At 43.0% G+C, this 26,319-nt stretch overlaps 2 long non-coding RNA genes across 2 annotated transcripts in view; both read left to right on the top strand.

Annotated features, from left to right (window-relative positions):
* The window catches only part of LOC144583411 (uncharacterized), a 409,702-nt gene that overhangs the window by 282,075 nt on the left and 101,308 nt on the right, over positions 1-26,319 (top strand). The gene's annotated exons all lie outside the window — the stretch shown is intronic.
* LOC144583737 (uncharacterized) lies at positions 5,709-12,841 on the top strand. Its single transcript, XR_013537647.1, has 2 exons — positions 5,709-6,496; positions 10,553-12,841. It is a non-coding gene; the product is annotated as an uncharacterized LOC144583737 (long non-coding RNA).

A 26,319-nucleotide genomic window follows, 5' to 3' on the forward strand; every position in this document is an offset into this window, starting at 1 on the left:
GTTTTGATGAAATCAAAGAGAGAGGCCTCTCTCGCATTATGTAAATACCATTTATGTGTCCTGTTGGTAGAGGGTAAGAAAGTGAAAATGTTCTTGGGACAATGAAAGAGGAAGACAAATTTTTGCAGTCTTGGTGACTACATCTTGTCGAGTTTTGACTGTGCAAGAATTTGATTTTATGATAATTTTTACTGTTTTAACAGAAAAAAAAGAAACAAATAGTTAGTCCCTGGCTCCCCAAGAGTTTACCTTCAATCATGGCATAACATATTACTTAATTCTTCAGCACCCATCATATAATACAGTATATACCATATGTAGTGCATCATTTTCTCAAATGTGGTTTTGTTTTATGGGTTTCTTCAAGCCCTGTTATTGATGACTTTGTCATCAGAGTACACTGTGCCATTCTTTTATAGAGTTCTTAGGTGGAAGTGGTGTTCAGACAATTCTCATGGGTGAAATGCTGTAGACTCGTCCCCTTTAAACACAGTGTTCCATTGTCAGTTCTCATGTCCACAGTGTTAAATGTATTAAGTGAAAGAAGCCGGATCAACTCATAGAAACATGGCGTGTTGATACTGTTACACAAGAAGTATGTGAGGAATAGATTCAGGAAATCAAGAATATTTATTTTATGGATTGCATTTTAAAAATTTATACTCCATGCTTTAGTGGCCCTCTCAACAGTTCCTCTCAGATGGCTTGCAGAATTGAAATATACAAATATTATGTAAAAAATTAATTAAACACCAACATAGGGCAGGATAAGAAGACAAAATGCATCAGTTCCAAACTTTGAAGTTTGTGCTGTTTAAAAGCCCGAGGAAATAAAAAGTATTCATGAATTGATAAAGTAGCTAAGTTTTTCATCAAGAGGGCATTCTGTAGTTGTGATCAAATGTCAGCATTCTCTGTATAAAAGAAGATAGATGTGTGGCAAAGGATGATTATTTTGGGCTACATGTGTCACCTAACTTGTATACTTATATGTAACTTTCTATTTACACATTCTTAAAAAATCAAGGAAGTGTCATGCTAACATGTGTCAAACCTTTCTGAATCAGAAAGCAGAAAAGGGAATTGAGGTAGAGAGTTCATTTGCTCTTCAAACTTATATAGGAATAAGAAGTAGTGCTGATACTAGGTGGTTCTTAGGATGCCTCTTTTTCTGCTAGGAGTAGCTTTATAATGTAGATTTATATTATAATACTGAATTGGCCCCACAACCATATTTTCCAGGGTTCCTAGAGAGTATCCATGTGGTCTGGAACCTTTTTTTATTCAAACATGTCATTCACTTCTTCAAGAAAATGATACAGTGGTACCTCGGCTTACAAACTTAATCCATATTGGAACGGTGTTCGCAAGTCGAAAAGTTTGTAGGTCGAGGCACCATTTCCCATAGGAATACATTGAAAACTGATTAATATGTTCCGGGAAAGAAAAAAACAAAACAAGTACACAATGTGATCCTTGATGTAATCACGGAGAGCATAACTCGACGTTTTCTTGCTAGTGAAACACTGTATGCCGACTATGCATGCCTAGACCCTAGGAACTTTTCAAACATAAGAGAACAAGGGCTTCATATATCTGCAATGGAAGATTTAAGTAAAGTCTTGATCAAATTTAATAAGAATGCCACAGCTGAAAATTTGCGGTGTGAATTAACTAGTCTAGCTTTGCATTGGGACAAATTGAAGACATCAGCGCTAGAAGAATACACTGTAAGGGTGTCAAGAGAAACGCCCACGGAAGATCTAAGTCAACAATTTGATGAAATGGAGCTGTTAAATAAGCCATGTGCAACATGTAAGAACTGTGCCATTTGTTGCTATCAAATTCTATGGCGCTACAATTTATTAACAGATGCCTATAATGTGATAGGTCTAGCCTACAAATTCCTACTGACTCTATCATTTACTCAAGTTGCTTGTGAGAGAAGGTTCATCAAGAATCGACTGAGGAATACTCAGAATCGACTGAGGAATACTGTATCCCAGGACCATTTGGATTCATTCATGTTAATGGTTACAGAAAAAGAAATCCTCATGAGTCTTGATGTGGATGCCATCATCAACAGAGTTGCAGAGAGTAGTGAAGCCCTGCAAAGTCTTCTTATTCCTTGATAACGTATCATTCCTAAGTCTTTCCAGTATTAGTAGGGTTCAAATTTAAAATGTTCAAATCATAAACGAGGTGGAAAGATCTTGAGCCGAGCCTTTTGTTCCTGGTGGAAGTGTTGATGTAGGAGGATCTGCTACTTATGGTTTGTTCACATTGAACGTTTTGTTGCAGTTATGTTTAATGATCTAATGTTTCAATACATTAAAATAGCTATAAGATCTCACATTGTACTGTTGGTGTTTTTTGTTTAGAGAGCACTAGCATTGACAAATTTAAACATTAAATTTTAATTATACTTTTTGTTAAACGTGATGATTTTATAGGTTTAGATTTCCTGATGCTCTTGTTATTTATACAACCAGGGCAATGATTGGGATAGGGAGAACTCGTAAGCATGTACCAATACCACTATACCAGCAACGCCCTTTCAGCGCGCCACAATATCGTGAATGGAGCCCACAACAGGTGGGCCTGTGTGCTCTAAATGCCAGGGCCGATTTTTGGTCCCAGTCCGGCCCTGACAGAGGCCATTGCTCCCAACAAACTTTCTGCCTGTACGTTTATTGTTCAAAATCTATGGGCAGATCCATTTAAAATGTTTTCCCCTCTTCAAAACTAGAGAAATCAAAAAAATTTATTTTGAAGTTCTGGGCAGTCTCATTTTCACTGCCATTTCCTTTATACTGTTGACTGCTGACATTTTAATTCCAAGATGGAATTAAATCCATGCCTCATAATGGATGGCTATTTCATAGACACACTGCAACATGTTTTTGTAGACACACTGCAACGTGTTTTTTTTAGTCCTAAGGGTGCACAAACAATTGTCCTCTTGCACATATGTCCACTATATTGTATATTGTAGTGCTCTTCCCACAGTTTTTGTGGTTCGGACAATCTCTGGGACACTGCAGGATCAGCTTCTGACGGGAGCGTAAGGTGAACATTAAGAAAGATCTGTTTGAAAGAAGTGGAAAGAGGCTACTTAGAGTTCATTTTTCTTTTTCCATATGGCCATTAAGTTGCCTGGCAGATTTACATAAACTAAGCTAATTCACTGTTAAGCTGGATTTTAAGGGGAAAATACATTTGTTTTGCTTCATGATGGGATTTCCTAGAGATGAGTACCTCAGCAATCAGAATGGTAAATTCAGCTCATGTTTACTTCCAGTGACCAATCACAAAACAAAGAATATCTATGAGTAGGGTTGTCAGATACATTGGTACCAAAAGGAGGACATAGAATGACAAAAAGGAGGACATATTGAATGTTTCATTTGAATTGTTCCAGATTAAACCCACAATCAATACAATTTTATTACAATTCCTGCCAATAAACGTCTCTTAGTGAACTGACCAAGAAACAGTCATGTTAAAAAAATAAAAATAAATTCAATGGAGGCTTTTTTCAAAATACCAAAGAACATTATTTAAACAGCTAATTGTACAATTACTACCTTTTAATTTTTATTAATTACACAGGAGCATAAGGTGAACATCAGGAAAGATCAGTTTGAAGGATGTGGGAAGAGGCTACTTAGAGTTCATTTTTCTTTTTCCATTTGGCCATTAAGTTGCTTGACAGATTTACATAAATTAAGCTAATTCAATGGTAAGCTAGACTTCAAGGGGAAAATATATTTCTTTTGCTTTATGATGGGATTTCCTAGAGATGAGTACCTCAGCTGTAATGGATCCTTCTGAGAACTCACAGATTTTTTGCCAGTGACAAAACTCCAACAAGACATCCCATGTGGCAAAAATAAAAAACTAAACAGGTGTCATTAATTCAAGTTTGATAAGGTACAGGAATGGACATATGCTAAGGAATGTGAGAAATGTTAAGAATCAATCACACAATAACTGTGTGCATTGAATGAAGATGGTCGCCTGGTGGCAGCAAAGGACAAGAAATAACAGTAAAATAGTGCTGAAAAATGTGACTGCTGAAATAAACCTGTGTAACTATATCCTATTTAATGAAACGGACAGCTCACTCAGCTTCATGCTGAGAAATGTCCCTTTGAAAGGCCATAGCTTGGTGGCTGAGCATAGGCCTAGCACGTGAAATGTCCCTGTTTAAATCCTCAGAATGTGGGAGGAAATTTTCTGGCCTGAAACTGGGGAAGATGCTATGAAATGAGCCTTATCAACAGCAGAGGTCCAGATAGATCCGTAGTCCGCCCCAGTATAAGGCAGCTTTGAGGTTTCTGGTTCCTACTGAAGATTGAAGGGAAGACAAATTGCACCTCAGTGTAAGAACTGAAGCATGGACCATGACCTGGGCAAGTGTGTGTGTGTGTGTGTGTGTGTGTGTGTGTGTGTGTGTGTGTGTGTGTGTGTGTGTGTGTGTGTGTGTGTGTGTGTGTGTGTGTGTGTGTGTGTGTGTGTGTGTGTGTGTGTGTGTGTGTGTGTGTGTGTGTGTGTGTGTGTGTGGGGGGCCAGCACCTCCCATACTTGCTCTGGGCCCCCATGGTTGCTGCCATCCAGCTGAATAGGACAGTAGGCCGTCTGCGACCTAATTCCTGCCCTGGTGCTTGCTGAGATGCTTCAGGTACTGTGGGAATTTTTGCCGCCAATTGGGCTATATATAGGGAACTCAAAAAAAAACTACATTTCCCACAATACCTTATGTTTCACGGGGAGCAAGAAGTAGGCACCAGACAACTGACTGTCATACTCAGCTGGGTAGCAGGTCCATGGACTGGGGAAGTCCTGCCTTTGCCCTTCCTGCGAGAACTTGCAAATACACCAGGGTGTAAAGTAATTCTGGTCTTTTCAGTCTGTAATTGGCAGATTGCATCTATGGAACCATGGGTATTTTTTCATAGGGACTAGGTAAGGAAATGGAGAGAACATTTACAAGAACCACCCTTGGACCTGGGTGCTAGTGCAACTGGAAGTGTCAAGGGATGAGGTAGAGAAGAACCTTAACCCTAAGCCACCTCCCTGGTCCCATTAATGGAGGGAAAACAATACCACCATTAGGATAAAGGTTGTTCCCATGAATCTGGGCCAGGAGAACCAACTGTCACCTAGCTCTGAGACTGGAGGAGACAGCGGTAGCAGAAGCCTCAAGGCCAGCTTTTGGAGGGACTGCAAGAGAGGAAGGGCTGGGGCTGTCCATCCCCATTGCCCTTGGTTTGGGTATATAAACCCTCTTTGTTGTGGGCCTTGTTAGGTTGGCTACCAACAGCAAAGAGACTCACAGAGACAGGAGATTCCTTCACCAGCAGTGTATATACAAAATGTGTATAGCAGAATTTTGTACATCAATCAGCAAACAATACGCTTATCAGTAAAATAACTAGACAGCACTTCGTGCAGCAACTCTCCATCCAAAGCTCCATATTCCACTATGGTGTGCAGCACTTATATAGTGTGAAACACCAATCACTGGCACATCATCTGGTGTCTTCTCCATCATATCCAAGACCCTTTTCAAGGATTGCATCAGCTACATGTGCTGACCTTGTGGCTGCACACCTGCTATAAAATGGATGCCTAATAGAACAGTCTGGTTCGTGTCCAAAGAGCAAATTCGCTCCTATATGGGCCACAGTATTCTGACAGTTTGTTTGTGATAGAAGTAAAAGTTTGACTTATTCAATTAAGGCAATTGCCTCATAAAAGATTGTTCTTACTTGAAAAAGAAAACCAAGCTGTTTGTGTGTGTATTCAGAAGAGATTAGCCAGCCTTGTAAAAACAGGCTCCTCGACCCCCCCTTTCTCCTTGCCTTTTCTTCTCTGTTCAAGGTCTCACGCTTTTCTGAGATAAGCATGGAATGTTGGGACAAAGGCCCAATTTAGGGAAAGTGAATTGTTCTGCGCATGTCTAAAATGTGTTTTCACTAATCCAATGAATTGTTGCTAACTAACTTAATGACCTCAAAGGCCCACCCCTCTCGCCCTGAGGGGACAGCTATAAGACTGTACCAATTCCTTTGTTCTTTGAAGAAACCCTAATCACCCACAAATTAAGGTGAAATGGTGTTCCTTCCCGCCAAACTGCAGTGGCGTTCTGTTTTTGTTTTTCCTTTTTATGTAAATAAAATGAACTTCAATAGAAAAGCCTTCGTGTCTCAGTCTTTTGTTTAAGGTAAATTGTTTGGCATAACAATTTGGGGGCTCGTCCGGGATCTCTAAACGCCCCGATTGGGGCTGGATTTTTATCCAGTTGAGGTCAGGCAGAACAGGCGGCGGTGAAGTGAATCGGAAGGCGCCTCTGCCTTCTTTTAAGGCAGCCGCTTCCTTGCCGACGCTTTGGCTGCTTGGCATCAAGAACTCGGAAAGAGGCACGAACGCGAGAGTTTTTTTTTAAGCCGGCCGGCCAACGAATCAACAAACCAGCAGATCAACGGACCTGGTAAGTCGTAGTGGGAAACTCTGAAAGGGTTGGTTGTTGTTGTGTGAATGAAGAGTGAGAGACCTTGCGGTTCCCAGAGGTGGCCGTTGAAGTAGTCCGGGACCCTGGGCCAAGGTGTGCGACTGTTGTCTGTACCCTCCTTGTGTCTGCGTCAGAGAGACCCCTTACTCTCTACGCAACCTCCCTATCCTTGTGTCTTTGTCTCCCGTGGGATGGGAATACAGACTTCCAGAAAGGGCCCGCGGGGGTCCAGAAGGTCCGGTGGGGACCATAGGAATTCCGAGGGGGACGCCCCGACTCCAGGCCCTTGTGGGGGGGTGGTAATGAGTTAGGAATTCCTGGCAACAGTGCGGTGGGCAAGCTGTTGCTGCATTGGGAGTCTGTAAAAAGGTACAGGAGTTTCAGACAGAGAAGGAAATGGTCCGTGTGCTCTGGAGTTTAGACACAATTTGATATTCGTTCTAAAGGGCCAAAATTTGGCCCATCCGCCCCGTGTCCCTTATGTAGATTTTTGGATATGGTACCTAATCAAATTTGGAGAAGAAATAAAACTGGCAGTAAGTAGAGACTTGATAGGCTCTAAGTTACAAGGTGAGGAAATGACAAAATTGGAGTTTGTAAATTGGACTGCTCCACCTCAGTAAAAGAAAAGGAGGGGGATGGCGAAAATAAAGACGGGACGCTGTCCGAGGGACTAGTGACCCGCTCTAAGGCACAGCAGATAGAAGAGCAGGGAGTTAGTGCCCAATATCCACTCAGAGAAGTCTCAGAGATGCTTTAGGGATTATGATTTACAAGCCCACAGAGCTGCTGCACATTTGTAAGCAGCTGGCTGGAGTCACATAGGAGACTCTGGCAATTGCCGCTCGAACAGAACAGGCGGCTGGGGAATCCCTTCCAGAAGTAACCCCTGGAGATTGGGATTTCCAGGATGAAAATATCAGAGGGCGAAGTGCAGAAATGAAAGAGTTCTTGTTGAAAGGGTTGGAGGCAACAGTCCCTAAGACTGTTAGCATGAAATTGGCTTTTTGGTCAACCGAAAGGAAAAGAATGAAAGTTCAGTTGGATATCTGGAAAGGCTAAAACGCAATATGCGAAGGAACACTGGGCTGGACCCAGAAGATTCAGGAAATGAAAATATTCTGAGATTGGAATTTGTGTCAGGGTGTTACCCAGATATAAAGTCCAAGTTACAGAAAATGGATGACATGACAACCAAACCCATAGGACAGTTGCTAGCGAAAAGCTCAAAGGTGGTAGCAAGAAGAGAAAACAGGAGGAGTTTTTCTCTGCCCTACCCGCTCAGAAGAGAAGGGAATGAAGAAGCGGGGGGGGGGGGAGAGAAAGGAGGGGCAAGGGGCCCTGACTGTGTTCACTTTTAAGGTGGCTCAGGAAATACTTAGGTGAAGCTAGGCAAAGAGAGAGAGAGTATGTTGTAAAGAAGGCAAGGAAAGTTGTTGCAAGATCAGGTAAAGAGTTTTGAGGGGAAATGGGAAAGGAAAGGCTATAAAGGAGGGAAAAATAAGTGTGTATCAACTAGCGATGCAGCTAGAGGAGGAAGGAGATTCAGGAAAGGAGTCCTTAATAGTGCATGCCAGCTCGGACAGCAGAACTGTTTGCTCTAAGCTGAGCACTACAGTTAGCTGAAAGGAAAAAGGATTAAAAAGAGAAGAAGGAACGTAACTTTCTCAAAGTTCATGAAAAACACAGAGAATGTTATCCAAAAGTGTATATGAAATGGAATCCTCAGGAAGAGTCCTAAGAGAAATAGGAGCGAATGGAGAACAGGGAATGAGAAAAAGCTCTTTTGGCTTGTTAAACTTACTGGGGTATAAAGGGTTAAGAGTAGGCACAGAGTAGGAAAAAAAAAAAAATCGCCTGGTGTTGAGGGAGGGAGATCCCGGCCAGCGTTAGGACTGTATAAACACATGCAGATCTGTAAAATTTGTAGTTAGAAAATGGGGAAAATCACACACACACACAAAAGACACTAGGGGAATTGTTGACTATGGAATCCCACAGAAAAACATGCAGGAAAATGACAGATGCAGTATGTGGATTGATTGGCAGAAGTACGTGTTTAAAAAGCCTGAATTGAAAATGCAAGGGAAGAGAATTTGGAGACAGGAGAAAGAAATAGGTTAGTAGATAAGAGATAGCAAGCAGAATTGCTGGGAATGTTCAGATCCCCCTCCTTGCTTCTCCAGATGCACAAAGTGGGAGCTGGAGAGACAAGGGGGGTTGATTTCACACCAGGAATGGTTTGCCTGTTTTACATAGGCACTTTCTGTGGGAATTCCTTAGAAGTCACTTTTGCATTCAGGGGTCACTACCAGTTTTAAGAGATTAAAATGTGTGGTATTTTTATTGAGAGTGAATTATCTAGAAGCCACAGAGGATCTAATCATTGGCATGGATGCCTTGCAAACTATGGGTTATGGTTTAATTCCTATAACAAACAACTACATCGAGCCTAAACCCGGAAATCGTTAGGAGAAAATATATTCCAGTTTTAAGGTGAAGAATTTGAGAACAGGAGTAAATGCAACATAGGAAGCGATTGTCCTGCATTCTTCACACCAGCATAGGACTATCCTTGGCGGTGGATGATGGTCAGTAGGCTGCTACAGATCGAGGCTATTCTCCTTGAAAAACTCGATCTAATACTGAGGGTTTATCAGAAACTGTCAGGAAGGAACTGTGTAATGAACATGATGGTATTGCCCTGACTGGTCTACAGATAAAGTTTAGGGAAGACCTACAGGAAGAGGCAATAGGGGGAATATGGAACCTGTACACTGACGGTTCCTCTAGAGTAGTGAATGGGAAAAGAATAACGGGATATGCAGTGGTAGACAGGATAAGGGGTTCGAAGTTGAATCTGGACCCCTTCCCCCGTCCATGTCAGCTTAGACAGCAGAATTATATGCCCTAAAGGAGCTTTAGAAATAAGCACAGGAAAATCTGTAAATATCTGGACAGACTCTAAGTATGCATGTGGAGTAGTCCACGTTTTTGGAAAAAATTTGGAGTAAAAGAGGACTACTTACATCCCAGGGAAAGAATCTGGCCCACCATCAGTTGATACTGGACACCCTGGAAGCGTTGAGCCTCCCGTCCAAGGTAGCTATTATCCACATTCCAGGGCACCAAAAGGGAAACTCCCCGGAGGTAGTAGGAAACCGGCTGGCTGACGAAGTGGCAAGAAAGGTGGCAGGAAAAGAATTGAATCCCGCCCTCTTAGCAGCCCTTATTCCTACCAGTAAAGAGATCACTGCCCCTTTGGTGTATTCACAAAGGAGCTTGAATTGACAGAGGAGCAGGGAGCTACAATGGTGAATGGCACGCTAAAGTTGAGAGATGGAAGACAATGGCTGCCCGAGGGGGTGGTCAGGGAAGTCCTCAAGGCATTGTATGAGGGAGGACACTGGGGAGTTAAGGCTCTGGTCTCAGCCTTTCTGCAAAAATATACAGGGAAGAAAAGTGTGGTCACACGCCAACACCATTTTAGCCCACTGCATTCCTTGCCAGAGAGTAAATAAGAATAACCCGAGAAAAACAGAAATGGGAGGACGACTTCTGGCCATCCACCCCTTTGAATATTTGCAATGTGATTTTATTGGTATGCCAAAGTCAGGACTTTGGAATCAGTGTTTGATAATAACTGATCAGCTCACTGGCTGGGTAGAGGCATACCCTACAGCTCGGGCAACGGCAGGGACAGTTTGTAAAATCTTATTGGAACAAATTATTTGTAGATATGGGTTAATCCAATCAATGGTTAGCAACAGGGGTAAAAACTGAAAGGATGAACCAGACTTTGAAAGAGCAAATTAATAGTTGATGCAACAAGCGCAGTTGCCCTGACCAAAGGGTTTGCCCCTAGCAGCTGCATAGCATTACAGGACTCTCGCCCTTTGAAGCCTGTGCAGAATGGAAATTTGGGATGTTAATGCACAGAGATACACAGAGAGTGAGCCTTAATTTAGATTTGTTCAAGGATGCCTTTATAAGAAAGTATTTGCTGGCCCTATTCTCTATTCTCTCCGATAACAGGGAGCGAGGCATCTCAGTGCAACAGACGCCATTGGAGGTAGCAGTGCATTCCTTCCACCCCGGGGATTGGGCTTATATCAAGGCATGGGAGAGTGAACCGCTCGCCCCAAGATGGCTTGGTCTGTTCCAGATTCTGTTGACAACAGAGACTGTCATCCAAACTGAGGAAGCTGGTTGGACTCACTATACCAGAGCCAAGCGCGCAGTCGACCCTGAGGGACGGTGAAAAGTTGTGCCTGTGTCCAAGGACGGACTAAAAGACTATTTTTAAATGACATATGTAATGTCCATTAGTCGGTTAGCGCATAAATATTGTCCTTTCTTTAGTGTGTATATAGAAGTAAGAAAAGTTAATAATCTGATCCAAACTTGGCAGGTACATTTGAGAATAGACAGGAGTCTTAGGGGACTCTATTTCTTAAAAAAAAAATATTCAATTGGTGATCAAGTAGTGTTGGAGGACGAGGGGACCACTGATTGGGAGGAGGAAAGGAAAATCTTTAACGGAGTTTTTACAGATTTGTGATGGTACGCAAAGAGGTACGAGGTAAGGGCCGTGGAACTTTGTATACTAGCACTGAGTTGGCTTCAAGTCTAGAGTTCTGGCATAACCGAGATTGCAAGCAGTGCCCCCTCATTAAAATCAGAGATAGCAACATCAGCCCTGGATCAGAGTCAGACTCCGACTAGGTCATTCCCCGAAGAAAGTGGTCTTTCTACTCTCATACTTTCACCTCCCGGCAGTTTACTCGGAGTATCAGGTAATATCTGAAACTTAAAGACCCCCTGATAGGATTGGATCCTTTTGAGCCTTACTGTTATTTGTATTGCCATTTTTGCCCTCACCATTGGAGTGCCAGAATAACTAAATTTGACGAAAACCCGGCTTTGAGGTGGTATGTGCTTAAGGTGAGATATCCTGAAGGGTTGTGGACTGAAGCTTGTAGGCTGTAAAAACGCCAATTGCAAGCTGTCTGTGGAGAATTCAATCTGATAGCTCGGCGCGGGCAGAGACCAATTTCCAAGGGATGACTCCGTTACGCATCTTCGGTGCACCACGAAACGTGTTGGAAGTGTAAAAACGCAAACCCCTGGTCAGTACCCAGTCCGGACGAAGAATGGAATTCCCACTACAAGCGGAGGTAAAAGCCCACCCCTCTAATGTCTTGGAGAAATATCAGGCAATTGTTTATTGGCAGACCACAGGTTGATGGCAAAATAATGATAGTGTGAGGGCTCTTCTTGAGCCTTGTGCTACAAGCTACAGGATCCACCTGCCCCTGTGTAATAACGACAAGGCAGGGAAGCAGGGAACAGCAGACCTTAACCTATAAGTCCATCTTCAATTGTGTTGATAATATTACCTCCTGTGCATTTGACAAGGTAGAGTACAAAATTTGTCAGGACTCCCTTGAAACTCAAACTTGTTATGACCCTAGAGAAAACCCCGAGAGAATTTGGATTGAATTCCGTGTTACAGTAATTGGTAATGGAGGCTGGACTAGAATTAAATGTGGTGGAATAGGCTGGGTTCAGCACAACATGGTATGGAGAATAGCAGCAAGTGCAGGTTAGAAACTCACCTGTTTGTTTCTGTATGAAACTGTGTGAAGTTAGCCACCTGATCTACCACGCCCTGCAAGCCTCAGGAAGGTGCCTGTAAAGTTCGATTGTACCTGGGGCTCCTATGAAAATTGTCCAAGTGAAAGACACCTTAGGTTGGTCTGGGGGAGGGGGGGAAATTTTCATAATAATGAATAAGTCAAAAGAAATTATAAAAAGAAAAACGGGGGAATAATTGATAGAAGTAAAAGTTTGACTTATTCAATTAAGGCAATTGCCTCATAAAAGATTGTTCTTACTTGAAAAAGAAAACCAAGCTGTTTGTGTGTGTATTCAGAAGAGATTAGCCAGCCTTGTAAAAACAGGCTCCTCGACCCCCCCTTTCTCCTTGCCTTTTCTTCTCTGTTCAAGGTCTCACGCTTTTCTGAGATAAGCATGGAATGTTGGGACAAAGGCCCAATTTAGGGAAAGTGAATTGTTCTGCGCATGTCTAAAATGTGTTTTCACTAATCCAATGAATTGTTGCTAACTAACTTAATGACCTCAAAGGCCCACCCCTCTCGCCCTGAGGGGACAGCTATAAGACTGTACCAATTCCTTTGTTCTTTGAAGAAACCCTAATCACCCACAAATTAAGGTGAAATGGTGTTCCTTCCCGCCAAACTGCAGTGGCGTTCTGTTTTTGTTTTTCCTTTTTATGTAAATAAAATGAACTTCAATAGAAAAGCCTTCGTGTCTCAGTCTTTTGTTTAAGGTAAATTGTTTGGCATAACATTTGTGTTCCCCATCCCTGTGGGAATCAACCCAATTGTGCTGAACTACCTTTTGTGTCTTATATGGTTTCAGGGATGGAAAAAGGAGCCTCTGTGGACACCACTAGAGCGATGCAGGGCTCAGAACTACAATAACATAACCCCCCATTTTGGGTATACTATCTGTCTTACAACCTCCTAAATGTCATGTCCCTAGCTGAAAGGCCTAAATTAGAAGGCCTTGAGGCTTAGCTAGGCCTAGCTCCAACTGAGCTTTGTGCTCGGAAAGAAAGCTCCCAGGTAGCACTGGGGCAGGAACAGAAAGCTTGGGTGGAGCTAGGCCTAGCTGAAACCCAGGGCCTCCCATCTGAGTCCTTTCTCCGAGGTGAGCCGTGTTAAGGTGTCCATGTGTCAGGCAGAACTCCTGACACATGGAGAATTATGTGACATGTAGTCTAAGAAATTAATAATAGTAATGATGATGATGATAAAACTATCCCTAGTCCCAGTGTTATATCTTTTCTTCTTCTCTGGTCATTGTCGCTGAATATTAGTTTCTGTTTGTGACTTTGGGAAGCAGAGAGCTTAAGACTCTGGACCTTGTGATCCTAAGATCCACAGAGATTTCTGGGAACGCCTCAGTTCCTCTGGCTTCGGGGACCAAACTCATAGAGGGGCAGTGGCTGTTTGTCGACTTTGCAAGGCTAGTCGTAGACTTGACCAAACTACCTAAGCACAACTAGCAGTCGGGAGAGGGGGCCTTCTGTGGGTTTTGCACAGCCACCTGCCCTTGAAGGACCTCCAGTTCACTTTTAGGGTTGCCGACTCAGCAGCAGACAATAAAATCTTCAATAAATATAGAATAAACAGTTGACATTTCCAAGTCTACTGCTTGGTTCCTGTTTTCTAGGCCTTTCAACCAGAAGTGGCTGTTTTTATGTTTGGTTTGTTCACCGTGGCCCAGAATAATAATAGACAATGTTTAGTAGCAACATTCATGGTTTGCTGAGCAAAATGCTCTCTCTAAAAAGCAGGTTGCATTGGAGGGAGAGTGTTTTGTGAGGTCTCCAATCATTCTTGCTGCTCTTGATCAACCAGTGGCCTGACTCAGCTGAAAGTAATTGTCTAGGAGCTTGAGCAGGATACAAAGTCAGCTTACAAAAACACAGACCCACCTTCCTTCTTCCACTTTGAACAAGTCTTGTTGAATTCAGAAATTCCAAATTAATTGTTGGGAGGCTCCTTTCTCCCTCTGCAGTTTCTTACAAACTTTCCAAACTCCAAAATAATGCAGGCTGTACTGTCAGATACAAAAAACACCAACACATATTATGAGTCTTGATTATCTTCCCAGCAATTAAATTTGCTGTTTCGTGATGCTGCTCATCAAATCCCCATGGAAAAACAGAAGCCTATGAGGTTGGTTTTTTTTAAAAAAAAGATCAAAAACACCCTGTTTCCACTTCAAAATATTTACCTCACTCTATAAAGGCTCCTTCCCAAACAACATGGACTATTTCTATCTCAGAATTCTGAGGTGAAGGCACTCTGTCAATCCCAGGTTTCCTGTGCCTTCCACCAGAACAGATAGAGCTTTGTGGTAGGGAGTGGAGGAGATCATCTCTGGGGCCCAACATGGACTTCGCAGAATGTTTGCCAGGCCATCCACTGGTTTTGTTGGTGTTACTGCTCCCCCTTCAGCACTCGTGCTCCTGTCACAGTTTCAGCTCCACCATGTGTGAATGGAGGACAGAAACCCAGAAGCCTTCAGATGATCCTTCAGAAGACGTTATCATTGGTGAATTTGTATCTGTTACTGTTGCTAACCTCAACATGGAGACCTTTGTGAGACACCCACTATCTAACATAACTGCTTAGTAAGTAGATGTTTATCATTTTTTTTCTTCAGAAATACATAATGAACCTAAAGATGCTTTGTAACATCACAAACTAAAGAGCAGATATTATTTGTCCATATGGTCCTAAATTTAAACAATGTACTTTCAAACAAATATCCCACTTCTGTTATTGTATAAAGAGAACCATCATGAGGTTGAGATCAAACCTGGTCTTCAGTAAAATCAGTTTGGTCTCAATCCCTGGATATCTCATTCAAGGAAGGTTTGTGGCAGGAACAAGAGATTCATTTTTGAGAGAACAAAATGGAGTACTCCTTCATTAAACTGCTAGATGGTCAGTGGTTTAATCCATCTGGCTGCGGAGGGATAAGTTGAGAATTTGATTCCCCTGTGTGCCTCCTTGTCATGACCAGATCTCAATGATTCCTAGGGTCTAAGATTTTTTATTATTATCATGCACCAGCTGAAATTTGGAGTTGTTAAAAAATACTTCAGACACTTCAGAGGTTTCATTCCTATACATGAATTTTCCCTTGTCTTGCAATATTTTGGGGCAGAGATATGTTAACAAAAGAGTTACATAACTGGGTGGAAGAGAGGCTGGAGAGATGAACATCAGCCAGAAGACGAATTGAAAGGTTGAGAAAGAAAATAGAAAGATATTCTCCCTAAGGTCACTGACTAAGATTTTGCACGGTGTGCGTGCAGTATCTGGCTTACTTAGATGAACCAATCACAATAGAAACTGTAATATATTTGATTCTCTGAAGTCAAGTTGTAAAAGGGTTTTAAATGTCTTTGCAGTCTGATGCCTAAAAACTACCAGCACATCATGGCCTTTGCTTTTGCTCTCCATGAGATCAACAAGAACGCTCAACTGCTACCAAATACCACACTGGGTTACAAGATTTATGACAATGCTTTTGATGCTTGGAGAACCTGTTGGACCACTGTGGAGTTTTTGTACGCGGCGAAAGGAAAACCCCTCAATTACAACTGTGGCATGACAGAGAAAGCCCTGGCTGTCATTGGTGGTCTCACCTCCCGAACTTCCATGCAGATGGCCCGCATTTTAAATGTCTACACTATACCACAGGTATGGTTTAAGAGCTAAGTAGATGTCACCAGGGACGTGGTGGTGCTGTGGGGTAAACCGCAGAAGCCTCTGTGCTGCAAGGTCAGAAGACTTGCAGTCGTAAGACTGAATCTACGCGACGGAGTAAGCTGTCACTTGTCCCAGCTCCTGCCTACCTAGCAGTTCGAAAGCATGGAAATGCGAGTAGATAAATCGGTACTCCTATGGTGAGAAGGTAACAGCATTCCGTGTCCAGTCGCACTGGCCACGTGAACGTGGAAGATTGAGAGGAATCAGGAATGAAACTGTGGTAAACATACTGGCTGGACAGCTGGGTGATTTCGGCATCAGATCAAAGTTTGGGAGTTTGATTCTCAACAGTGCCTCCTGAGAGTAGAACCCCCTCTCCTGGGAGCTCCTAGAAGAAGGGAACCCTTCTTAATATTCTCTGCTTTGAAAGCCTAAAAAGTTTGTCATAAATCAGAATTGATTTGGGGGCAAATTATTGTTATTATTTAAGCAGACCCCTTGTGGTGTAGTGGGTTGAGTGATGGAGTAGGATTCATGAGGTTTGGGTTCAAATCCTCACTCAGCCATGGAAACTCACTTGGACGTATAGAATTAATAAAATCATTTCTTAAATATCTCCCTTACCTTGAAAGTCCTATAAGAGTTGCTATAAGTTGGCTCCTTATAAGAACAACAAACTTTGGGGTAAAGAATGAAACCGTGGTAAACATTGGGAGCCAATCATAATAGTAGTAGTGGAGTGGAGTGGAGCTAATAGAGAGTCAAACAAACTTTCACAAGTTTGTTTGCCCATGAAAAATCAGTGGTCCTGGTAAATTATTCCATTCACCTTCTTTGAAAATTCTACTGAGAACTCCGTCATCTGGAAGTATCGTGACAGCATATAACAAGAAACATCTGCTCATGATGATTTTGTAGTGAAGAGATATTGTCACCATCCTCTTAGAACTACAGAATTGAAAGGGACCCAATAGATCACTGAGTCCTGCAGACCCTCCGAGGGAGGCACAGTGGCAATCTAACTCTCAACCTTTAGCTCCCCAGCCAGATTTATAAAACGCAGAGCTATAAGATTCTTCTTTTAAAATGTATTGTTCTTTTTCTGTTAGATCAGCTATGGTGCCTTTGACTCGAGACTGAGCGACAAGATTCAGTTCCCTTTTCTCTACCGAATGATCCCCAGTGAAGATCCCCAGTACACGGGGATTGTTCTGCTCCTGGAGCACTTTGGATGGAACTGGATCGGCCTCGTTGTTTCTGAGGATGACACTGGAGAAACCTTCCTTCAGACCTTGAGACCAAAGCTCTTGCAGAGCCGTATTTGCATTGCTGAGACGATAGTGATCCCAATAGTCTCCGAATATTTACCTAGGGAAATACAGGAAAGGAGGGTGCGACCCATTGTTTTGGCGTTCTTAGTGACTGAAATCAACGTCATGCTTGTGCACGGAGACAGACAGTCTCTAGAGGGGTTACGATTAGTTTTAGACATCTATGAATTTGGTGAGATGAAGCCACAAAGGAAGGTGTGGGTCACGACAGCTCAGTGGGATTACACGGCTTTAACAGCGGGGATAAAACTGGCCTCAAAGACGTTCAATGGCACGTTGTCATTTTCCCTCCATACCAACATGGTGCCAGGATTTGAGGACTTTCTTGAGAACATCAATCCATTTCACTCAAACCTATATTTCATTCATCAGTTCTGGTGCACACTATTTGCCTGCTCATTTCCACTGCATGGTCTGCAGTATCCAGGTGGAAAGAACTGCACTGGGCAAGAGAAGTTTGTGAATCTTCCTGGATCTTTGTTTGAAATGGGCATGTCTGGCCACAGTTATGGCATCTACAATGCTGTTTATTTTGTAGCACATGCCCTGGATGCCATCTATTCATTGAGAGCCAAACGGAAAGGAAAGAGAGATGAAGACCAACAGGATCCTCCGAACATTTATCCATGGCAGGTCAAAAAGCCAAATCCAGAACAAACCCACAACAGGGCAAAGCACAAACTGTTAGGCCCTCCAGTGTCAGAGGCAGAATACGGTACTCAGGTCTCACCTACTGTGTTTCCCCAAAAATAAGACAGGGTCTTATATTAATTTTTGCTCCAAAAATGCTTTAGGGTTCATTTTGAGGAGATGTTTTATTATTTTTTTTAATGTACAACCATCTACCTTTATTTAGATACTGTCATGTCATCTTCTAATTGCTGCAAAAGGGTGGAGGGTGGGGCTTCATTTAACTGGGGCTTATTTTTGGTGTAGGGCTTATATGACGAGCATACTGAAAAATACTATTAGGGCTTATTTTCAGGTTAGGTCTTATTTTTGGGGAAACAGGAAAAATTCGGGAATGATGCGAGAGAGGAAGCCAGAACTGGGCATGTCTTTTGTGAATTTGTCCAATTCCATCTTAAATTTTCTGAAACTGTGTTCTATCACTGCTCAATGGAAAAGATGAGATCCCCAGTGCTATTCCCAACTCATTCCATTCTTTGGAGCCTTTTGGTGCAGCGGTTCATCTCCTGCACTGCAGCCAAAACTGTGCTTACCACCTAGAGTTCAACCACAGGTAGCCAGTTCAAGGTTGACTCAGCCTTCTATCCTTCTGAGGTCGGTCAAATGAGTAACCAGGTCGCATGGGGGGGATATGCATAACCTGTGTAATTAACTTGTAAACCGTCCAGAGAGTGCTTTAATTGCTGGGGGTTATATAAGCAGCACACTTTGCTCTTTCTTCTTTCTGCTTTATTTCTCTGCTTTTCCATCATGCTGAGGGATGCCAGTATTTGGCCATTTCATTCATCCAGGAATGAATTAAAGTTCATGGGCATCAAGAACAAATCCTGCCAAACTGATTTGATCTTGTTTTTTGATTAGGTCACCTCCCTGATAGACAGAGGGAATGCTGTAGACGTAGTATACCTTGATTTCAGCATAGTTTTTGAGAAAGTGCCCCATGATATCCTGATAAGCAAGCTAACTAGATGTGGGGAGGCTAGATCAAGTGTCAGGTGGATAAACCATTGGTTACAGAATTCTACTCAGACGTTGATGATTAATAGGTCCTTCTCTAACAGGGAGGAGGTCACAAGTGGGGTAACCCGCGGCTTAGTCCTGGGACTTGTCCTCTTCAATATTTTTTATTTATGACTTGGATGAGGATGTGCAGGGAATATTTGTCAGATCTGCAGATGATACCGAGTAGGGGAGAATAGCTAATACCCTAGATGACAGAAACCAAATTCAAAATGAGCTTGATAGGATGGAGCGCTGGGCCGAAAGCAACAGAATGAAATTCAACAGGGATAAGTGCAAAGTCCTGCAACTCAGAAAAAGAAACCAATTGCACGGTTACAAGATGGGGAATACTTGACTCAACAAAACTACGAGTGAGAAGGATCTTGGAATTGTTGTGGATTACAAGCTAAATATGAGCCAACAGTGAGATGTGGCTATAAAGAAAGCAAATGCTATTTTAGCTTCATTAATGAAGTATAGTTTCCAAATCCTGTGAGTTACTAGTCCCCCTCTATTCAGAACTGGTTAGGCCTCAATTTGAATCTCTCCTGTTCTGGAAACTACACTTCAAGAAGGGTGCTAACAAATTGGAACAAGTTCAGAGGAGGGCGATAAGGATTATCAGAGGGCTGAAAACAAAGCCTTATGAGGAAAGGCTGAAAGAACTGGGCATGTTTAGCCTTGAGAAAAGAAGACAGAGGTGTGATAGGATAGCATTTTTCATATACTTGAAAGGCTGTCTTTACAGAGGAGGGGCAAGATCTGTTCTCGATCATCCCAGAGTGCAGGACATACAACAATGGGGCCAAGTTAAAGGAAGCTAGAGCAGTATGACAGTGGAACCAGTTACCTCGGGTGTTGATGAGTGCTCCAACACTGGAGTCATCCAAGAAAAACTGAGATAATCACCTGGCAGATATGCTTTGATCGTATTCCTGCATCTAGCAGCGAGTTGGACTTGATGGCCTTGTAGGCCCCTTTCAACTTCACTTTTCTTTGATTCTATGACATTTTCTGCCTGCCGCAGAAGATAAAGGGAGCCTTTCTCACTATTTCAGAACACATTCCCTTGTGTTTTGGCTGGAACATTTCCCCGTGTTTGAGAAAGAATCTATTTTCTCTCACTAGCCTTCAGACAAGGAGAAGAAGGAGCAGGATACATGTTGAAAACAGTATCTAGAGCAGGGGTGTCCAACTTTTCACCTTCCCTGGGCCACATTAGAAGATGAAAATTTGGTTTGGGCTGCACATAAAATAAAATAACAGTACAATACCTGATCATCCAAAAAAACAAAAAAACATAGAAAACATATTAAATTTATTTGGAAATGCAATTAGTGAGATGTTTGACATTGTTTCTCAGCCACCAATGCATCCATATTTGGTTTGATGGAATTTGTTGCAATTCTCAGTGAGTGCTCCAGGTGCTCATCAGATATTTTGGTTCTAGTTTTATTCTTTGTGTGCTTCATCCTTGAAAATAGCTGCTCACAAATGTAGGTGCTCTGCGCCTTACCTCCCATTCCGCTCCCTGATCCCTCCTAATCACTCTCCAACGCCTCCCCCTTTCTCCCCTCTGTGCCTTCTACATACTTTCCTTCCTCCCTACCCACATCTTGGACTTTCCTTCCAGTAAGTCCTCTCTTTGGGGGCCTGCATTCCTCCTACAACTCACCCATCTGTCCGCCTCCCTCTCTTGCCGCGGCCTTTGCCTTTAGGTCACATACCTACTAACCCTTGTTCCTGTATCCACCTCCTCCCCCCTGTCCACCATTACCATGACCACAACTCCACTCCCTTGTTTTGCCCCTGGTGATCAGCTTCCTGCTTCATCAACCGCCCCCGTCACGCATCCCCCCGGTCCTCCTCTCCCCCTCTTCAGCCCCGAGAACCGCCTCTTTCCTTTCCATGCACCCTCCCCACTTTCTCGCCTTCTTGACCTCCTCCCTCTCCAGTTCTACTCCGTCACTGCCTCAAACGCTTCGCCCGCCTTCTTCCCTTAACTTGTCGAGGCAGTTCACCTTTTTGGTCGGGCGCAACTGGCGTTCATGGCGGCCAAAGCGAGGAACGAGGGGTATCTGCGCCGGTTCAGAAAAAAGCAAGGGGGAAAACGATTCCCTTGCGGGTGGGGTGGTGGCGAGAAATATGAAGAATTAAGTCCCTAACTGCCTAGATAAGCAGTGTTGGCTGGGGCAGCGACTCGCAGGCAGGCAAAGCGACACAAGGGAGGAGGAAGCCACCCTGTCAGCGGCTGCAACCAACTGAAGGAAGGGGCGAGGCAGTCTCTGTCTCCTCACATGCCTCCACCCTCTTCCTCATCAGCTCGAGCTAGCCAGCTAGCTAGCCGGCTCTTTCTCTCTCTCTCTCCCCCTCTCTCGCTCACAACGGACAGGAAAGACGGGCGAGCGAGGGGGGCAGAGGAGAGATTCAGGGGAGCCGCTGGGCCGCATTACGAGGTGACCCAGGCCACATGCGGCCTGGGGGCCACGCGTTGGACAAGCCTGATCTAGAGCGTATGTTGGGTATAGGAATAATTGAATGAATTTTTTCCTCCAATCCAGCTTCACTCTGTGTTGAAAACTCTCCGCTTTAACAATAACGCTGGAGAAGAAATATTCCTGGATGAGAAAGGGGAACTGGTTGCCGGTTTTGATATTATCAATTTTTACATATCACCCAATGATTCCTTCCACAAAGTCCAGGTCGGACAAATTGACCCCCAGGCACCTGCAGGCAAAGAGTTCGTTATTAATGGAAGCACCATTGTATGGAATCAGGTGTTTAATCAGGTGGGTGTGTCTATCAATATTTTCTTCATCTTTCATGAGTATATTTGGCATTGGTTCTAAAAATTTTTATATTTAAGCAGAAAATGATAGGAGCATGAATTTTGGTGGAGACAAATTTCCTCATGAATCTTTTTCAGACCTGGAGCACATCTGGAAGACAACTGTTGAATCTCTTTTTGGAGTTGATTTTGTTTACCTTTTTTATTTATAATTTTTAAAAAAAAATCTTTAAAACTATTTCCATACTTACTGTTTTAAGCTTTTAAATATTGCCTTTTAATGGTGCAAGGCGCCTTGTGTCCTTTTAAAGGAGAAAGGGGAGCTAAAATATTTTCAATATAAATAATGAAAAACGTAATCAGTGGAAATTTGCTCTGGAATAAAGCTGTCAGACTTAAAGTTGGCCAAATATTTCTTTTAAATTTTTTTATTGTTCTTCTTCTGCATTAAAGAAATCTCGTTTTGTTTTTTTTTTTAGTTGAAAACAAATCCATTTTTTTTTCCAATTCCAGATTCAGTGTTTGGTTCATACTATTAAAAATTAAGGTGTTTGAGGGACTGTAGGTAAGAGGTAGGAAGGTAATGGTAGGATCAAGAATAACATGTAAATATATTCTTCCTATATTTCAAAATCACAATAACTTCTTCAGAAACTCACAAACATTCTGACACACACACTCAATCTGACAGGATGGGCTTTTTCTAATAAATTTCCAAATATGTAGACTCCATTTCCTCACTGACATGAATAGACTTTTAGAGTTAATACTGAGAGAGAGAAAAGTTCTACTGAGTGCTGAGTGATGACCATGTTCTACAAAGCGCTAAATGGCTTGTGACCTTGGTATTTGAAGGAACATCTCTCTCTCTCTCTCTCTCTGTGTGTGTGTGTGTGTTTAAACCTGCCCAGTTACTAAGATCTCCTGGGGAGACCCTCCTTCATTTCCCTCCACTGAGAACTCTTCAGTATGTGGAGACTGCTTTTTTTCGGTTGCAGCACCCGAACTGTGGTTTGGTGGCGATATTACATTATTTTGGCACCAGGTCACTTCATGCTTATTTCTGAGGGTCTTTGAGTTTGAAGGTCTTGGCTTGTACAGAATTTGACACTATAATTTTAATGATTTAATTTTATAATATGTTGCGGTTTTGAACCACTTCATTTAAAATTCTATTTTAAATACAGTGGTGCCTCGTATAAGGAGCACCCCGTTTAACGACGAATCCGCATAGCGATGTGGATTTTGTGATCGCAAAAGTGATCGCATTGCGATGTTTCCTACGGGGAAAAATCACTTTGCGATTTTTCCCCATAGGCCCCATTTCCCCCCAGCTGACCGGCGGGCACTTCGGAGCGACCGCGGTGGAGGCTTCCCCGGCGGGCGCTCCGTAACCAGCGCCGCCCAGCTGGGGGAAAATGACCGGCCACAGCGTTTTCGCGCCTCGGTTACCGAGGCGGAGAAAATGGCGGCCGGATGGAGGATTCTTCGCTTACCGGTGAATTTTTCCCCAATAGGTTCCCCCCCCATTGTGAAGAATCCAGATAGCGACGTTAATCCTGGAATGGATTAACATTGCTATGCAGGGTGCCACTCTACTCTGTAACCCACTCATGGGGGAGGGAAGAAATATTTCAAACTAATTAATTAATTTTCTCCTGCCTGTCCTGGAATTCAGTAACAGCTTCTAAAGAGCAGAGAGCCAAATGCAACCAGGACTCTTTTGCTGCATGATGGAAGGTGGGGAAAGGAGTACTAGCAGAGGGAAAGGGCTGCTAGGAATTGGTCGTTTTCTGAACTGGCCTGTTACTGCTCCCAGCATTACACCTACCTTATTCATGAAAACAAGAGTAACGGCACTCCAACCTGTCATTGCATTAGCCAACAAATTTTGTCGACACTTCAAATATCAACCAATAAAACCTTAGGTTGCTACGGTACCAATAATTTGAGGAGAAAAGCAATGAAGTGTAACTCCAATTTCAAAAGTTTCCAAAACCTACCCACCCATCCACCCTGCTCCGTTCGTTCGTTCGTTCGTTCGTTCGTTCATTCGTACGTACGTACGTACGTACGTACGTACGTACGTACGTACCTTCCTTCCTTCCTTCCTTCCTTCCTTCCTTCCTTCCTTCCACCATAAATTACATATAGGACACAGCATATTACTATTGTCATGACAGCAAGTACTGGCATATCTCCTTTCTTGAAAGCTGAGGAACAATACAGAAGCTTTATCATCCCCAAGCAATTACATTCAAAATGCCTTTCCTTATGATTATCATTAGATGCCACCCAGATCCACCTGTGTCGAGAGTTGCCATTCCGGACAGAGCATGTTCATCCAGCCAGAGAAGCAAGTGTGTTGCTATGATTGTGTTCAGTGCCCCGCAGGGAAGATTTCAATCCAGAGCGGTAAGTGAAGGTTTTTTCTCCATAGCCAAATAATGTAACATTCCAATTTATATTCATCATAAGCATTCTTCAGTCTCAAGAGACTATGGTAACATGCTCTGTATGGAGGACTTGGAACAGCATCTAGTGGCTGAAAAGGCCAATTCGAGAGTGACCATCCCTTATACAAAACTGGAGTGTCCTCTCCAGAGCACGAAGCCTGGGTAAAATAATATGGATAGGCTGTTACCCAAGCAGCAAATCCCCCCTCTCCACGTCGCTGAAATGGAAAGGCAAGAGCCAACACAACTGGTTTCAGCGACATTGCAGGAGTTGGCAGAATGACACAAACTGACTCCCAGACTCCAGCTCTAGATTTTGCTTCGAGGTTAACTCCTGAAGCTTTTTCCATCAGTGGATATAGCCACAAGGCAGTGGAGGTTTGAAATCAAAGTTTTCCTTCTCCTAAATGGGCTGCCTTCCAAGGCTGACGAGCCCCACCTACTTGGAATTTATATTAGTTCCTATCATTTTTCTGTGCACGCAAAAGACTTCATACATCAACACAAAGAGTGGGCTTTCGAAGCAGGGAACATTGACAATAAAGAAGCCTGTATCTGCACAGTGATAACTGTTTTTGTAGTAAAGTAATGGCAGGATGGCAGCTGAATACACACAACAGATTTGTTTACTCCCAGACTTCTAATACTTTTCTTCTCACTTTCAGATGCAGAGCAATGCCAGGAGTGCCCAGAAGATAAGTATCCCAATGAAAATCACAACCAATGTCTTCCTAAAAAGTTGATCTACTTATCCTATGGAGAACCCTTGGGAGCAGCTCTCGCTTTTGCATCTCTTTTCCTTTCCACGGGCACAGCTATGATGATGTGGACATTCATTCAGCATCGTGATACTCCCATTGTCAAAGCAAATAACTGGAGCATCACCTGTACTCTGCTCTCTTCTCTTCTCATCTGTTTTCTCTGCCCCCTCCTCTTAATTGGGTGGCCGGGGAAAGTAACTTGCCTTCTGAGGCAAATGGTGTTTGGCATCATTTTCACTCTTGCTGTTGCTTGCATCTTGGCCAAAACCATCACTGTGGTGTTGGCCTTCATGGCCACCAAGCCAGGGAATAGAGCAAGGAGTTGGATTGGGAAGAGACTTGCTGTCTTAGTCATCGTTCCCTCTTCTTTCCTTCAAGTGGGCATCTGCGGTGTATGGTTAGCAATGGCTCATCCCTTTCTAGAGTTGGACATGCACTCCCAGATAGATGAAATCCTTCTTGAATGCAACGATGGCTCACCTCTCATGTTCTACATTGTCCTGGGCTACATGGGCCTTTTGGCTGTCATCAGCTTCCTAGTGGCTTTCTCTGCCAGGAATTTGCCTGATACTTTCAATGAAGCCAAGTTGATCACTTTCAGCATGTTAGTTTTCTGCAGTGTGTGGATATCGTTTGTGCCCACCTACTTGAGCACCAAAGGGAAATATATGGTGGCCGTGGAGATCTTCTCCATCTTGGCCTCTGGTGCAGGATTACTAGGTTGTCTCTTCTTCCCCAAATTGTATATTATAATCTTGAGGCCTGAACTGAACACAAGAAAGCATTTGGTAAGGAGACAGGATTGTTTCCAGGTGGAAGAATGTGGTCACTAGGAATAAAGCATGAGAAGGGAAAGTATCATAATCACTAGAAACAGCTACCAAACATGTTGTGTAGTGACTGGCATGAACTATTCAGTTTTTCAGGCAACTGAGTGGCATAATCTCTCTTAAATATTCTAAAAGCGTTGTAAAAGAAGCCAACAGTATAGAAGAATGAAAAACATTAGAAAGTTAATGATCAACATTTCAACCTTTAACATAATAAATGCACAATTAATTACAAAAAACCTTTAAGAAAATCCATCCATCAATCAATGGAAACTTGCACACACACACAATCGTGGACAGAAACACACCCTCACACACATTTCTCTCCCCCTCTCTTCAACTAGCCTGGGGCACCCCTCCGTTGCTTGTCAAACGAGCCCAAGTCTGGACCAGCAGGAGCCACTGATGAAGCCTGTTTGGCCATGCTGCCCTCCCTAGACACTGCTGTGGCCCCTCTTTTCCCCTCACCAAGAGCTGTCCCAGGCAACTATTTTACATGCAAGTGAGTTGATCAGTCTCTTGAAATATCATGTACTGAGATTTAAAAAAAATGTAAATGTTTAGCTGAAATAGAATTGTATTACCTGACTTCTCAAAGAATCACTTCTTCATTCATTTCAGGAACTGCTA

Source organism: Pogona vitticeps, chromosome 6 (assembly GCF_051106095.1).
Source record: "Pogona vitticeps strain Pit_001003342236 chromosome 6, PviZW2.1, whole genome shotgun sequence".
NCBI lineage: Eukaryota > Metazoa > Chordata > Lepidosauria > Squamata > Agamidae > Pogona > Pogona vitticeps.